Consider the following 17,163-nt stretch of genomic DNA (forward strand, 5'->3'; position numbering starts at 1 on the left):
GATCAATTCATTCAGAGATCTGACACTGGATATGGAGATTCATTCTTCCTCTTTCCTCTGCCTTTTTTTTTTTGGCTGATTACTTTCTGGTAGTCATTGAATAATTAACAGCAGTTGCATACCTTTCTACCTCCCTTATGGCCTATCTAGGTAGAGGAAGTTTCCATGTCTTGTTCTAAACTGAATAGGTTTGCTGCTGCTGTTGAACTGGTGGAGTGGGTTTGTTGCAGCTTCTTTATATCCTCTTCTTCAGTCAGAAAGAAGCCAGTGATAAACTGTTGGTCATCATGAAAGTCTGGGGTAATTCCTTTTTCTCTTTTTAAAGTTAGACAAGGCTTTTGTTCCTTTTCCTGTATTCATCTTAGGATATTCTTGTAGTTTGGGATGTTTTTGAAGTGTCACCTTTGAATTTCTGGATCCAAAGAGAGCCTTTCTGCTTTAAGCTGACAGCATTATGTTAGTGACTTTATATCCATGTAATAAAAGTTTCAAAAATTCTGATCATCATCATTTTATGTGTGTCAGAAGAACAGCTAGATGTCCATTACCCACAATTTGAGTCTCTTCTCTGATCAGAAGACAGTGTTCTTTCCATGGATTTCCTCCTTTGGACGGCATTCAAAATCCAACCCATACTTAGTGGGGAGAGAGAAAATGTGGCACTTAGGAGAGGTCGATGGGCTTTGGGTTACTGGCACTTAAAGTTTCACTCAGTAAGGTGAAGGTGGACTTCTGAAAAGTTCAGAGTTTTCAGTTTTAATGCTCCCTTGTTTGTGTCTTGTTCTGCTTCTGTGATCTGTGTAGACAGCTGCCCATGTAGTTTTGATCCAGATTGACTCCTCTGGTTTTCCACGTTAACTTTAGTTTTATGACAACATTCTGTGAAAGCACTGATCTACTGCAGTTAAAATCAGGGAAATCAGGACAAATTTTGGAGAGATTTTAGGAAATGAACTATCTACAGCTTGTCCCTGACCTAGCTTCTACCACTAAGTACAGGAGTAGAAGCTCTGGTCTAGGTGATGTTCTGATCTGCATGCCTTGTCACTTTGGTGGCTTCTGCTGTAGCAGTGTTGGTGTAATTTTGCCTATTCTTCACTCCTACCACACGGCCTTTTTTGGCAAGTGTAGACAAATCATAGGTTCTTTATTGCTCTTGAATTGGGGTCATTAGTTACTACCTAAGAAGTTTGCCCTATACTGGTATTACTAATTGCCTTTTTGTTTTCACTGAGTTTGTACTGACTTGCTGCTTACCATTTTCTTGAGGATAAATGGATGAAAAATGTTGAGATCTTGTAGATATAGCTAACAAAAGTTTCCTCATTTTATACGTTTTTAGTGATTTAATGTATTCAACAAACACCAATTTGTTCTAAAACAGTTTTGAACAAATCCAGTGTTTAACAGTTAAGCACTCTTGGTCTTTCTATTTCTAAAGTGTGACAACATATGAATGGCATCTTCATGAGTTACTGCATGGTTACAGAGTATGAGCATATAAATAATTCAAAAAGCTATTTGGCTGGTTACTTTCATGGGTAAGAATGTGGAAAATACTGCATTTCTGACAGGATTCTGACTGTTGCGATAACACAAGATACAGAATTATTTAATACACAGAATAGTCTGGGAGATCTCTAATCAAATGTTTTATACATATATTCCTTTAGGCATTTTACAAAGATTTGCTGTTATATTCAGGGAAAACTTGTAAATCCAGGGAGAACTTTACAGAGATGGTGTAAGATATTAGGAATTTGTGTTTTAAAGGCTTTAGGAGATCTTACAGCTTAGATAATTTGAGCAATATTTTTGTCCTTTTCTCTGAAAGCCATAAAGTAAGAAATTCCTTTTTCTGTGAATTTTCTTAGGTGTTTTTTTTTTACATGACTTCCTGGGTGGGAGAAATGTGTTACTATTTTAGTTAATATTTATAAACTTAAGTAACATTGTTTCAGAGCACTTGGTATACATCCATGTGCTCTGTAGATTGGGTTGGTATCATGTAAGAATTTTCATAAGGAAAGAACTAGGAAGATAAAATACTACGAAGTTGAAGGGTGCTGTTTCTTATAATGACAAGGCACTCAGTTATAGGGTCTGATAAATAAAGCCCATAGACAAACTCTCCAGCTGTACTTTAAGATGAAAACAGGATGTTGGTTGTATTGCTGGAGAACTGCAGTATAAATCAAAGGATATGCTATTATTGCTGTTTAAGGAAGCTGTACTCCCTTAGAGTAGTTCTGTATATAAAAGAATGGTAATTGCTAAGCTTATCAAGGACTGGCAGTTCTCCTTTTCCAATTGTGACCTGGTGAATCCACCTCTAGCTCATGACTTAAAACGTTGCCAGTTATTTTAATCCTCTATTCAATAGGACAAACAGAATGTGGTTATTTTTATCTCTTTATGGTACTTAGAACAAGTAGAAAACCCCTTTGCCATATTCAAGTCAAAGGTGGTTTTACTGAGAGGTATGTGAGTTGTTTCCCCAGTGCCTGTTAAACCCCATCAGTTCAAGTTGTGTCCTATTAGTCATGGCATCTGAAAATGGCCAGGTGGTTTTCTCCCCTTACAGTGTCTCACCTTTCCTTCTACTCACTGTTTTTTTGTGAACAGTTCACTTATAGCCCCTTTAAATTTTTGTTTGATAGCCTAAGCCATTTTTTGTTTTTTTCTCATATTCTCTTTTAAAGTGCTTCTTTGCCCCTATTGCACTCATTGTACTATTCTACTATGTCTTAATGCTGGCTGGAATGGTGTTGCCTTTGTTTTTAAAATTAATTTAATAATTTTTATGCTTCTAAGCACTACATCCAAGTACACTTTCTCTCCTCAGGAAGAAAGCCAAAATGCTTTTATGCTTTTGGTTTCCATCGGTTTATTTTTTCTCTTCAGGGAAATCATAGAATCATAGAATTGTTTGGCTTGGACGCAACCTTTGAAGATGGTCTAGTCCAGCCCCCATGGTAGATCTGTAGTACACTGTAGGGTAGCCTAGGTTGTTATTAAGGAAATACAAGTAAATGTCTCTTATGCAGAAGTAGCTGAATCTGGAACAACAGTGAGTACATGGACAAAGGTTACATTGATATTCCTAAAATATAGGTATGTTTTTATAGAAATTTTTTTTATAAGTCCTCAAAGCTGGAATTGTTTTGGTAGAGTGATTTTAGCATAGCAGTTTACGCTGGTTAGTAAAGAGTTGGCAGCCTCTTAGTATTTGTACTCAAGTGCAAAGTTAGTTTCCCTGCAGTAAGAATCCTGACCATGAATCAGATTGGAAACCAGTCCATGCTGCTGATGGAAGCAGAGGAACAAAGAGCCTGATAAGAAAGGGAGAAGGCAGCAATGGTGAGTCAGTTGTGCAGGAGTGTGCAGGAAACCAGATGTACTTCACTCCTGAAAGAATCTTAACTCTTGAAACCTTTACAGCATAAACTTAATATTGTTTTAATATCAATTGTGCTTCGTACTGAAATATAAATTCATCTTTCAAATGTATAGTTTTCATGAATTTGACATTCAGCATGACCATTGCATTATTTACCGTCATTTATCTACATTTTGCTGAAGTTCTGTGAGAGAAGGATGTTGCAGGAACTTTTTAGGCTTATGGAGGCTCTCGGGGTACCTGTTGGTATCCCCTTTTCATAATTTCTGATTCCTTATTATACCCACTTTTTATTATTTTTTAAATAATGAATGTTGGTAAAATAACTTTATATTAAAACTAGGATTTGACTGTATTCCAATAACAATTAATGGATGTATTTTTGAATCTGCCTTTTTCTGCTTTTTCACAAGGGTAGAATAGGAGGAAGAAGTCTCAAAATCTTGAATTTGTTTAATTTCTGTACTAAACAGTTGTAGGTATTAATTGGAAGTGAAGTATTTTTCTTGAAGCACAAGGAATTCTGTAGTAAAGATCAAGTTATATTAGATGTAGTTGGGAGGATACCCTATTATATGTAGAGATAAATAATTTCTATGAAGGGGAACCTTTTCTGGGGCCAGAAACTACTTTTTAAAAAGATATTTGTTAGTTATGAGATATCTTAGTGTCTGTAGCAGTGCTTTATTAAATAAGGATAGGTAATGATTTAGGGTTGACCAGTGATATTGGAAAATGCATATAATTTCCCCTCTGGTTATTAAAGAAAAATTTTAAGTTCTAGTTGTTCATATAAATAGATGGTGTTCTTTAATAGGCCAGAAGCATGGTTATCAGGAGACATGCTGTGGAATTACCCTGGTGTGACCTTATAACTGGTGGATTTGAACAGCATTAAGCATTATTTGAACTGGTTCAGTACTCTGAAGGCCTCTTAATTGTACTGCCAGTATTCTTTTTCTTAAAAATTCTAATGAAGTGGAATGTATTCTGGGGTGCTTGTCTCAGTTACACACTCTCACAGACAGTTCTCACTGTGCAGCTGTATTGTACCTTAAAATAATTGTGATTTGTTTGCTTGTTTGTTTTTTCCTTTTAATTTTGAGCAAGTACTACAACTTTTCATCCACAAAGCAAATAACTGTTGCTTTTGATTAGTAACTAAAACCTTGGCAAGTGTGTAAATTCCTCAGCAGGGCACTGGTTTTGAAGAGCTACTTATGTTCCAGTGAGAAATCTTTTGAACAGATTGTTTTAGAACATGTGATTTTTATTTTTCTTTAAACTTTTTTCCTGCTTCTGTGAAATGCAGGAAAATTATTATTGCATTATCTGCACTGATTTACTCCTTTCCTCCGGGAAACACATTTGCATTAAAGATCCGGCCTTCTGTTTATTTAGTTCCTGCTGCTTATTGCTTCCATGGGGTCCTCTTTGACCTTACAATTAACAGAAAAATAACTGATATCCTGGGAATTAAATCAAGAAGAAATTAAAATTCTGATGGATTCTTTCACTCATCAAACTTCTGTTTTGACATGCAAAGGTCCTCAATAATAAAAATAAATAGATGAAAAACCCTGTAAGGAGCATGTTTTTTGTAGCACCTTTGATGCATCATGTAAGGCTTTAAACTACAAGTCAGGGATACCACTGGTTCCTATTGTTAGACATTGGCTTTGTCACAGAAAAAGTTCAGTATTTTCCAGAAGGTGCTCTAACCTGATCTGAACCTGTTTTTATTGATCTGAGCTGTTTTGACTAGCTGACTTTTAGGTAGAATAGTTGCATTGCACCATAGCATTTCACAGTCCCAGCTGATACACTGACTTCTATTTTAATTTGGTCAGCTGGTGTAAGGATTCCTGCTGCAATTAGTGCAGTATTAAAATAATAGTAATTATAAGAGATCATTCAGCTTGCTTTTAAGCTTAATCATATCCAGCAAATCCAGTGAAATAAATTGTATTATTATAATTTTGTTGAAAATGAACAAGACTGGTGAGAGATAAAACTGCCATATCAAAGAATTGAAAGGGTTGACTTCAGTGTCTGCTTAGTGCCACTTCAAATGTCTAGGCTTGCTAATTTGGTCTGATTTGCATATAACAGTGTCATGTTCAGAGGCACAGGATGCTGAGAAAGGAAGGAGATGATTTGCATTCCTTAAGTTTCTGTAAGTGGGAGTTTCAGATTTGAGTTTGGCAATAAAATACTGAGATTTTTCAGAAAGAGCTACACGATAAAAGAGGATAGGCTACCAAGGCCTGCAACTGGGTCCTTTGGCAAATAAGCTTGTATGTACCTTTTCCAAAATGGAAAAGCCAATTTCCTTTGATCCTTTTCATATTTAAAAAAATTTAAAAGAATATGAACAGGAGTGGACAACCTGAAAAGGCAGTTTCATCCCTCCAGTGAAGAAGGTAAGAACTTGGCAGTGTTCGGTTTATGGTTGGACTTGATGATCTTAACGGTCTTTTCCAACCTGATTTATTCTATGATTCTGTTGTTTCCTTCATGCAGTCACTTAGCTGCATCACTTAGCACCAGTTGTGATAAAGTTATACCATCATGTAATTGGGGCTAAAAAAAGGCCTCAATTACTAATTTTGAAGATAGAGAACAACTGATGGCTCAGCCTAGCTGTAAAATTTCTTGCAATTTTCTCAGAAGCTTTTGTCATTGTTTTGATTCTTTGTTTTTAACAGTCACCTGGTATCCTAATTAACCACCTTTGACACCAGAAAGCTAATAGTATAAAATATTTTTAAAGGCTGCTGGATCATACTTGCAGTCTGAAAAACTGTTTCCCATAGTCTGCAATGTTACCGTGACAGAGATACTCCCTGTTCAACCCTGTTTCACATCAGCAGATATGCAGAAAATGGAATTATGAGACAATGATGGCAAGCTTGAGTAACCACGTGACCACATGCACAGAAATAATGCACTGCTGGGAGGTGTTTTATGAACATCCATTATTTAGCCACGTTAATTGTGTTTCTTGCTTAGCAAAGCAGCCAGGCTGCTGGTGAGTATTTAGAAGGTGTGACCTCGTAATTCGTACTGTGATTAGCAGTGGGATCCAGTGAGGTTGTGTAGCCAAAGGCTGATCCTTAGATGGAGAAGATGGTGAGAGGTTGGTGAACCTTATGAAGAGGAGGAGGGTGAAGGCATCAAGAATCACTCAGTCTGTTTCCTCTGTCTTTACCTACTGTAACTCCTAATTTGACAGGTGAATTCTGGTCTCTTCTAGCAACAAGTCACAGCTTGTTTGAGCCTCTATACATATATGAAGTGACAAATAGAGCTGTAGCCTATTTTTCTGGTCCCTCTTAATATATCTGAGTCAATACTAGACCAGCTTTGTCTAACAAAGTTAATTTGTGGCTGTCCCAGAACTTTCAACACAGAATCACTTGTCTATTATGGTAGCTGCAGTTACATGATTACAACAGTTTTCCATCCACGTTCACTCCTTAGTTCTACTGGAATTGTTAAAGTCTTTGTGACTTCTGAGTAGAAACTGAGTAGAAGTCCAGGAGTGGAAGTAGCTTTTTGATCCATTAGATACTACTGATAGCTGTTATTAATCTGTCTTTTAAATAGATAATAAAATCAATTTATTTCTGCTAGAAAAATGCTGAAAGCATAAGTTTTAGTCATGCCAGCAAGAGACAGAGACAAGATTGTTATATGTGATGGGGCTTCTGCATCATTGTTTTTGAACTCCTGGGACTGATATCATGATAGTAGTCACCCGTCTGAAGTTTTTAACATGGCAGAATTTGTACTCATAGGATAGTTGTGTACTGTTCAGTGAAACAGGCTTTGTATGTATGTTTAGCTTATGCTATCAGGTATACCATACTAGCAATACAGATATTTTTGTCTCTTCTGGATTTTTTTTTGATCATGGAGTAATTGGTTGTTATTTAAAGGAAGACATTTGTGTTCTAAAAACAAATTACACATACGCAGCTGTGTAGCCAAGTGACCCAGAGAAAATAAGTTCCCATGATCTGTGTGTATGTGTTAGTGGTGGGGACCAGAACTTGTTCTTTGTCCAACAGTTCCGTTGTGCCTGGCCTCAAGGGAACATGCAGCCATGCTCCTTGTGCTGTTCACTTTCCATGGGAATGTAAGAATGTGCCTCACAGTGCTGGCTAAGAATAGCTGTGTGCAGGGGTTTGTTTTGCTTTTTAAAATTTCTTATATCTGAATTCCTGTGGGTTGTGCTGAAATTTGGGCTAAATGTTGATTGCAGTTTGAGGAAGGGTGTAAAATCGTGTGATACTGTGGTTGTTAGGAACTGGACATAAATGTTTTGAATTGCAGTGACAAAAGCTATGCAACCATTTAATTTCTGTCTTTTATGTTCTTGAACAAATACTTCTGTTCAAAGATATTTGAAAAATGAAGGAACTATTTAGTCATCTGCATAAATAAATAGATATGAAGTTTTCAGATACCTGAGATGTGAAAACATAGATTATATTTGTTTGTTTTGTTTGTTTGTTCTACATTGGGTGAGATAGGACTAGGATTGGCAGAATAGTTTGTTTGGTATTTGATTTTATTCGTTAAAATTTTAGTATTTGATTTTTTATTTTTTTTTCCCTTGGAGATGTTGTGTGTGTGTGACCTCCCATCTAGAACTGAAAATTCTGTAATGGCATATTGTAGACCAAATGCCGTTCCAGTACTAATGACAAACTGTGAGAGCTAGCATTGGCTAGTTCCAAAGTTATGATTAGCAATTTGATTTTTAGAAATACTATTAGCAAAATTAACAGTTTAATTGCATAAGTTTCCTAGTGCTGTCCAGAGACATTATTCCAAAACTGTGCAAAATATGTACAAATTAACTATGAACACTTCTCTGTCTTAAGTAAGGAAATTAAAAAGCAGAAGAATACAGAATTCAAACAGAAGACGTGCTAGTTACTTCCATGTATCTTCTTACACACAGCTTTCTCGAAACCCATACTTTTCAAGTTATGGCCTTGATGAGCAATGCACCTTCTTCCCAAATTTGTCCACTTTGATTTAGCTTTCTATTAATAACGGTATAGGTGTCAATAGAGGGGAACAGAGAAGCTTATCTGAAGCACTTTTAGGTTGCATCCAGTGTGTCTATTTTTTTGCTTAAATAGTTATTTTATTTGGAATTAATGGACTTCACTTCCATTCATTGCATCAGCACATGACCTTGGAGTGTTATATGCAAACAGTGTCGTAGTTCATATAATTGATGAACTGGGAAGTTAGTGTATGAAGTGTTCTGAGTATGGTTATGCAGTGTCTACATGCCAACACTTCCGCAGAAGCCTTTGCTCTCCCAATCCAAGCAGAGGAAATAATAATAGACAAGTCTTTACATTAGTATTTTCCTTTGTGTTATGTGGTTGACTGGTGGGTTTGTTTGTTTGTGTTTTTTGAGGAGGAGGTGCCTTAATTACTTTTCTGTTAAATTTTTCTATTACATTTTTAAGCGACATTGACACCAGACACTGACATTTTGGTACCAAAATCAGTTTATCTTACCAGGTCACTAACTTTTTAATTTAGTATGTGTTGGGCATATGTTTTGAAACCATTTACTAGCACATAGAGTGCCTTAGTGTAAGAGTCCACAAAGTAGGTAAATAATATACTCAAATCAAATTTGTATAGCTTTGGCAATCAATGCTATTACATAATCATCTACTTTATCTAATGTTAAAGTCACAGCTATATTGGCATATTTCTTTGCCAATATATTAGTGTCATGCTATCTAATAGCAAAATAATCTCCATATATGAACAGTTTAAAACATACAGGGAGCAATCTTGTAGCAGAAAGAATGGCTTATGTTCCACTTGGCAGTTGGAACAATTACCAGGCCACTCTTGAACTTCTGTCTGAGGGAATAAAACTTTCTATTTTTTAGAATTCTTGCCCTCTGGAGTAAGAAAAATGACAGGAGATGAATTGATGTTCTAATTTATATTATGGTGCAACTGAACTAAAATACAACTTTTTGTTTATTTTCATTTGTTACTAGAAACATCAAAGGAAGACTGTTACTGATCATACTTTCAAACTGAAAACTTAGAATGAGGATTTCGGCAACTGAAGTGGTTGTGCATAGTCATATATTATCTGTTCGTTCAGAATCTACTTAAATATCAAATTTATACCTCGAAGGGACTTTTCTTTTATAAAGTAGAAAGTAACTGTTGCAATCTTGGATGACCTCCAAATCTCCCTTGAAAATCAGTTTCTTCACTAAATGAACAGGAATTGCTCTTCTTGCAATTGTTTTTGCTTTTAACTCAAATAGTAGGGATTTGAAATTTGGGGGAAAAGCAGCCAACAAAGCAGATTAAATAGACTCTGAAGTCTAGCTTTGAAATATTACTGTAATAAATTGTCTATTTTGGATGAAATAATGTATGATTCTTTTATATACGAGAGTGAAAATGTTTTAAAAGAATGTGATAGTGTTGAGTGCAGTGTTAAGACTTTTTCATATGCTTTCCATAAGTTAATACTGTCCTTCCTTTCAGAGGAAGAGAGAACTGTCTGAGATTTTTCCATCGCAACACTGATAAAAAATCACGGTATGAAGAAAATTCTTTAGCTTTTGTATGAAAATGCACATGCTTTATGCAGATTTTCTTCTTAAATTGTTTCAAAATGAACTGAAAAACCCAAAATAGGTATAAATTCCTAACCTATCTTTACAATAGCAGTCTTGTCTTAATGCTCTTAAATACCATTTCATTAATTTATAAAATACTCTGAAAATTCTGAAGTAGGTGTCTCTCTTATGATGTGATTTTTATTCTAGGGATATTTCTTGCTGGACAGTACAATGCTTGAAGAAAAACTAACGAACCACTCTCCTGTTTTATGCAGATGGGATTAAATAAACTCTGATTTACCCAGAAAAGAATAAGCAGCCAAGTAGTTTCAAAATACAGCCTACCTGCAGTGCCACCCTGTGGCTTTCTTTTTTCATGGCTTCTGTTAAACCAACCAGTTTCTCTTGCCTCATCCCCAGAGGTAAAATTACTTGTGGACTTGTAAAATGTCTGTGCTCCTGGCTGTAGACCTGGTCTAACCGGGATAGTACAGCACAGTTTTTTGCCTAACTTCAGGATTATTTATCCCTGCTGAAACCTGCTTAGATGGAGAACCAGGAAAAGGATTTCTGAGCAATACCAGTTTATTCACCTACCACATCAAATCACTGAACAATGGCTGGTTTGGTCATTGAAAAGGAAATATCACACTGGAACTGGAAAGTAAAACATGTCAATTCTCGGCAGTAACTTGAAGGACTGCATTAATTGGTCTCATCAGTCCCAGTGATGTTATGTGTGCAGATAGTTTATTTCCAGGTAGTCAGTTTTCTAGGAAGATGGTTTACCTTTACAGTTAGGTTGTCTAGGTAAGCACAGCATTGCTTATGGAGACAGTTGATATTATTTTGCATTTGAGACATCTGCATTTTTGTTGACTTCAACTGAAGGATGTCAGAGAGACTTTGCTTTCAAAAACAGCATTATGCTTTGAGGTAGTAGTGCTTTGCCTTGGCAGGGTAAGTACCTATGTGTTCAAGACTGGCTTTCACATATGGGAAGTAATACAGTGTTGAGGATATTTCACGCCAAGCAAGTGCACAGGAAGGAACTTTTCAGCACTGAACCTGTTTGGCATGCCTTGGAGAGGAGAACCTGTTTTCTTCCTTACAGCCTGCTTAGCTGTGAGGATAACTAACGTCTCTGAATGAAAGGCAGGGTTTTATCTGTCTGTATTTTCTTACTGTCATTCTGTCAGGGAACAGCAGAACAGTCTCTCTCTTGCCCTTTCTGTCCGGGTGGGAGCAATAACATCACAGCTCAGTGCAGGCATCAGCAGCAGTTTTCTGGGCTTACTGCCACAGCTCACCATCTCTCCCCAGAACCCCTAAAGCTGGCCTGCCACTCCATAGTCCAAGGACAGTGTTTGATTACATTTTTGACTGTTTAAAATCAGTACTTTCAGTGTTGTAAGAGTTTTTATTGTAATACTTTGACCGTGCTTTCAGTGTTTTCTTCCTGCAAAAGTGTTTATTTTAACAAAAGGCGCTTCCCACGCTCGTGTCCCTGTTCTTGGCCTGATGGTGTTGCCTCTGTTCCCTCACTCTCACAAGCACTTGCTGCCTCTGCCCCAGAGCTGCTTGCTGAGCAGAGGCAGGATGAGTGACTAAGGGACAAATCAAGTCTGGGCTGGCAAAGCCTCAGCATGTGTTATTGAGACACCTCTGGACTTCAGCGTCTTCACTGAGGGCTTTATGTTTTTCTCTGGTAGAAACGAAAAATGTAAGAGCTTGGTAAGTATCAAGCTGTGTTTTTGAAGTGTCTAGGCTTTCTCTGGTAAGCAGGTACTTACAGTCACATTTGTCTCATAATTACAAAAGTTATACTTGGCCTTTTCTGGAAAGTGAATGTTTCTTTTTCCCAGTTCACATATTTTGCGTGTGAACTGTAAGTAGAGGTGTATGAATTTGGGGTCTGAGTTCTTGCAGAATCTTAAAGCTAGCAGTGGACATATCTGATATTAATGTCCATACCTGTAGGTTGTACTGTTTGTTGCAAAATCTTGTACTAAAGATGGAAAGTCTTTAATAGTGAGAATTAAAAATTGAATTTTCTTTTCTAGTGTTGGCAGGAAGATTTTCATTTTTTGAAAAGAAGTGTTGTGGGGTTTTTGTATTATTTTTATTATAAATGCAGTATATATCTAAGCAAAATTATGAACAAAAGGCTTAAAAATAAAATGCTTGAAGACTGTATTTTACTATTGTAAAACAGTTATGAGTGGTTAATACCTGCAGTTAAATACATGTTTTTAGAAGTCTGGATTTCCAGGTAGGAACAACCAAAGGTAGAAGAAGGGGACGTGAGGGAAAGCAACAGAGAAGGTTTTGATTACTTGTCTTTATTTAGGAAGCTTGTTTACTCTTTCTACCAGGCATGAGGCTTCTGCAGTACTGGGCATGTGTAAACTAATGTATCTGTAATTTAAGGTGGTTATTGCAGAAACTCTTCAAACTCCTATAAATTGCAGTGGAAGGAGCAGATTAATTGTACTTTAGATTTTGGAGTTTATTTTTCAAATGACTCAAATATAAGTCATAGATAATTCTGATTGCTCTTTCTTAAAACAGAAGACAAAATATTGAAATGTTGAAATGTACACATGCATGTACAAGAATTTGTGTGTCACAGGTCCTGACTTGAGTCCTTCCTATATTAAAATTTTGCCTGGCGAAAGGTCTCAGTTCAAGACTTCAGATCACAAAAGGACTGCAATTTTATTTTAAGAAAATACATTTAAAAACTTGTATACTTTGTATCAAATTCTTGTAAGTCTCAGCCCTGTGAATAAAAGTCTGTTGGTGTTTTTGATGGAATTTCATTTCATGGTCAAAGAAAATCTCTGCTCACTGTTGTGAAAGTGAAATTTGTGACTGTGCTGTAAGCCCTGCCATATCTTTCTGACAGGTACTTTTGTTTATGTCTTTCTTTAAAGTAAAATTAAAAAAAATTGTCACAAGAACTCACTTGTAAAACTTTCTGTTAGGAACCTTTATGAAAAGATGCTTTTTGGTTTCTACGAACAGCCCACAACGGGACAGGGGAAACAGAGCTAAAACCCCAAACAAAATCCTCCAGTTTTGATACATACTGTTCCTTCAGTTCTGGGGTATGCTGTGTCTAACTTGGACTGTTTGATGTTTGATAGAAAAAAAATTGCCAGAAATAGCCACTTACTGTAACTGTTCACCTTTCTGTTGAAGGCTTGCGATGTTTACAGGGCTAAAGTAAAACACTGAATCATAAAAACTTGGTGTATTGCATTCCTAAATTTCAAAGTAGATACTGTCAGGTAGAGCAGACCAAATGTTTTGTGGCTGGTATATAACTACAATAATATAATGCTTTTTTAGCAGCACATCAAGACAAGACTCCTAGAAACACTAGTGAACTTACTATGGCATCAGAGGTCTCTTACTAACTGAGGAAATACTTTCCTTTTTCTCTTCCTTTTTTTTTTTTTGTCCACCAGAGCTCAGCTTCTTTAAACCGTGCTGTTGGAGTTTCTTCTTTCCTCTGCTTTCATTCATTTTTTTCTCTGCAAGGGTTTTAATTTGATAGAATTTCAGTATTTGTAGTCCATACAAATAGAAGTGTTTGAATACTTGTATCACCTCTTCTTTTAATCTTTTCTGAGTTGGTAGAAAATCAAGCTGACAGTCCTGCTATGTGAAGAGCTTTTAAGAACTTGGGATATATTAATATAGACATTCTTTTTAAGCATATTTTGTACTATTGCACAGAGAAGACAGTCTGCACAAGTGGTATAGCACCGTGTGGTGAGCTGTATAGCCATGCAACTATCTGGAGTGCCATCATGCAGGATATACAGGACCACTGTGGGGGGGGATCAGTCCCAGCCAGCATGGGTTTGTGGAAGACTTGACCAACCCAGTGTACTGCTATGACAAGGCATAGTGGATGTTGTTCACCTGGGCCTTAGTTTGTTTACCTTAGTAAAGCCTTTGCCAGCATTTCCCACAGCATTCTCCTGGAGAAACTGTGACTGGTCATGGCTTGGATGGACGTACTCTGTGCTGGATAAAAAACACATGTAATAGAGACTGAGTATGACTGGAGCACTTTACTTCTGAATATTAAGTTGGTGTGATACGATCCCAGTTTAGTTGTCTGTGATAATGATTCCAAAGATACGTGCTTATCTGAATTAGCTTATGTATGTGCATAGTAAGTAAGAAAGAACACTGCATTTCTTCCTCATTCCTGTCTTACTGGTAGTAGGGAACCTGAGGCATATTCCTTCCCACATGCCGTCTTTGAATGTCTGAATTCCAACCATGGGCTTTTGCTCCTCAGATGACTTCTTACCCCTCTGGAATGAAGGCCCTCCTGTAAATAAGTTTCAGCTTCTGTACAACAAACTCTGCTCTAAATTGTTTGATATCATAATTAAAAGGGGGGGACTTTTCATTATAATTTTAGTACTTACCCCAGTGCAATTAATGTATAATTTTTCCATTGTCTTGTGTTTACTTCAACTTGAGGAAATACCTGAAACTTACATGACAAAGTTTATAACTATAGTAGAATGTTTGCTGTTTTCTTTATTTTTATTTTTATTTTTTTCTTTTTATCATCTGATAAGTACAGGAACTCAAAAGATTAAGAGAACACCACCAGATACACTGTTCTGAAGAATGGAGTGAGGGAGTGCTGGATGAAGCAAACACAAGGTGTCCTTGCTTCACAAACTGTTTAGCATTGAAACACTGCAATTATTTTTAACTTTTTGTTTTGTAAGGAGAAGAGCAAGTGGTACTGAACTTGACCAGAGGTACAGATTTTAAAGGCAGCATTATACTATGTGTAAATATTCAGAACAAGAAACTTTTTTAACTTCTTATTAAAGCTACAGCTAAATTTTTCACAGCACCAGTGCCATAAGAAGATCTGTCAAAGTACAGGCTGTTCTGTCAGGGAATGGATATAATTATGAAAACTTGTATGTGAAACTGGATCTGAAAGTTTCTCAATTAAAACATGGGATTTTCCAGAAGAAAATCAGTGAGGGAGTTTTATTTTGTCTGTCATTTTTTGATTAACTTTCTAGGCCTCTTAAGAATAGTCATCAAAATAATGGGATTCTTAGAGAATCCAAATTCTCTTTCATAAGTGAGTTTGGTGGGCTTAAAAGATATTTTTAGCATGACAACTTTTAAATAATTGGATACTGTCTCTTTTTGACTGTGTAACTTCAGTCACAACTCAAGTTTTCCACATTATGTTCCTTTGAGGATGGTTTGGCAGTGGCTATCCTCTTTTGAACCTCCAGCGCTTCAAAAAGCTGTGTGGTTGTTTCCATTGGTCTGTGCCCCATGACAAGGGTGTCACACTTTCTCAATGTAGTTTTTTGGTGATGGCAGTTAAAAAAGAAAAAAAATTCAACAGCAACATTCAATAATGTTTTGGGACCTGGTTCTGCCAAGTTACTGGCTTTCCTTGTTCCACTGCACCGAGCGCGGGTATCGGTTGTGTGGGGGTGTGGCGGCACCACCCAGAGAAGGCACGGCTGGGGGGGAATGGCTTGGGCTGCAGCCTTAATCTTACAGCATAAGTAGCACAGTAATGAAGGCACCCTGTCATCAGCTGGTAACTAGTTTGTGACTATTGAAATCCAGGGGGGTTTTGGTGCTGAACTCTACATCTTTGACTACTATTGTAATCGTAGTGTTTAATAATGCAGCTTGCAGCTGGCATTGTGCCACCTTGTGATTATAGCAGCAGCTTAATTTATGGAAATAACCTGAATACAAGATTTGCAGTGATTCTGTTTTTTTTTTTTTGTTCTCTTTCTAGATCTGAGATTTAGGGATATCTTGGTGTACTGTTAAGCATATATCATATTTCAAGCTTTTGCAGAGGATTATAAACTGGCATTGTATCTGTAGACCAGTAGTTGTTGATCCCAGCTCTTCTGTACAATGTGTTTGCTGTAATATGTATTGGAAGACTTCTCTAAGTTGGTATCTCTAAAATAAAAACAAGCTGAAACCTCCCAGAGGCAGCTGAATTAGGCCTGTTCATGGCTTTCCTGCCTACACGCTCTGCTAAATAAAATAATACTGTTGTTTCACAAACAGGGAGGGTTATAAAGGTAACTTTACTGTGACATTAAATCTGTCTTGAGAGCTTTCCCAGAAATATGAATATAGTAATTATATGATTAAACAACAAGGAAACTTTTTGGGTTGTGCACTTCCTCAGGCTATTAACCTAACCGCTAATTAACCAACAGGAAATTCCAGACCTGAAAGTTTTATTATTGCCATACCGAACTGTGAAAATATAAGTGTGTTAATGAGGATTTCATTATAGCCATCTGTAGCTTGTTTTTAAATTGTGTCAAGGCAGGAAAAACATAATATACCATCTGTTACCTAGCTATATCAAGTTGACACAAAAAATATTTGAAAAAAATCCTGCCGTTTACAATCCCTGTTGTCTCTTATTTCTTATCTTTTATTTCTGGCAACCATTAGCCCCATGGCAGTACTATCACCATGTCGTAATGTGTATTTTGTTCAGTTTCAGTTTTGTTTAGTAACTTCCATATTTGGGGGGGGAAGAGATGCTGACTTCTCAAAATGGTAATTTCTGAGTGATTATTGACCCCTTAAATTTCAGTGTCATAGTGAAAGTCATATTCTCAAGTATGTCTGAATCAACAAAACTCAGAAGTTGAGGATTGTATTGCAGTTTGCATTTCTTTTTGGTTTTAAGTGAATAAAGCTTCTGGATAACTTCTATTAGTATTCTCTCTTTCTCTGACCTAGTGAGCATGAATTGAAGCATTTTGCTCATCGGACACTGGGGTTTTTGCCACTTCTTAACCCTTGTGTTCCTCTATAGAGCTTAATCAACACAAACTTTCCCAAGTCCCTTGATTTGTGGGGTTTTTTTGACCCTAAAAATGAGGGAAGTTGTAATGTACTACCATGTACTTACCAAGAAATATTATGGATTCTTAATTGTCAGATGTCTGTAGGTGTAATGGAGCCTCAGGTGAGAAGAAGGTGGTGATCCCATGGAAAAAGTTATAAAAATTACTCTCAGGGGTGGAAGAGAGAATTGGCACAGAAGAAAATACTGAAACAATTTTGAGATAGCGAGGC

The 17,163-nt window shown here is 36.7% G+C and overlaps 1 protein-coding gene across 3 annotated transcripts in view; it reads left to right on the forward strand.

Annotated features, from left to right (window-relative positions):
* Positions 1–17,163, forward strand: part of COBLL1 (cordon-bleu WH2 repeat protein like 1) — a 76,982-nt gene that overhangs the window by 10,470 nt on the left and 49,349 nt on the right. Inside the window, exon 1 of one of the 3 annotated variants that reach the window (XM_027637039.1) lies at positions 11,596–11,763. The exons of the other annotated variants lie outside the window; for them this stretch is intronic. The gene's annotated coding sequence lies outside the window, so the exon portion shown is untranslated. Of the gene's footprint in view, positions 1–11,595; positions 11,764–17,163 lie in introns of those variants that run through there. 3 annotated transcript variants of the gene reach the window in all.

Source organism: Corapipo altera, unplaced genomic scaffold (assembly GCF_003945725.1).
Source record: "Corapipo altera isolate COAL_440 unplaced genomic scaffold, ASM394572v1 45, whole genome shotgun sequence".
NCBI classification, from domain to species: Eukaryota; Metazoa; Chordata; class Aves; order Passeriformes; family Pipridae; genus Corapipo; species Corapipo altera.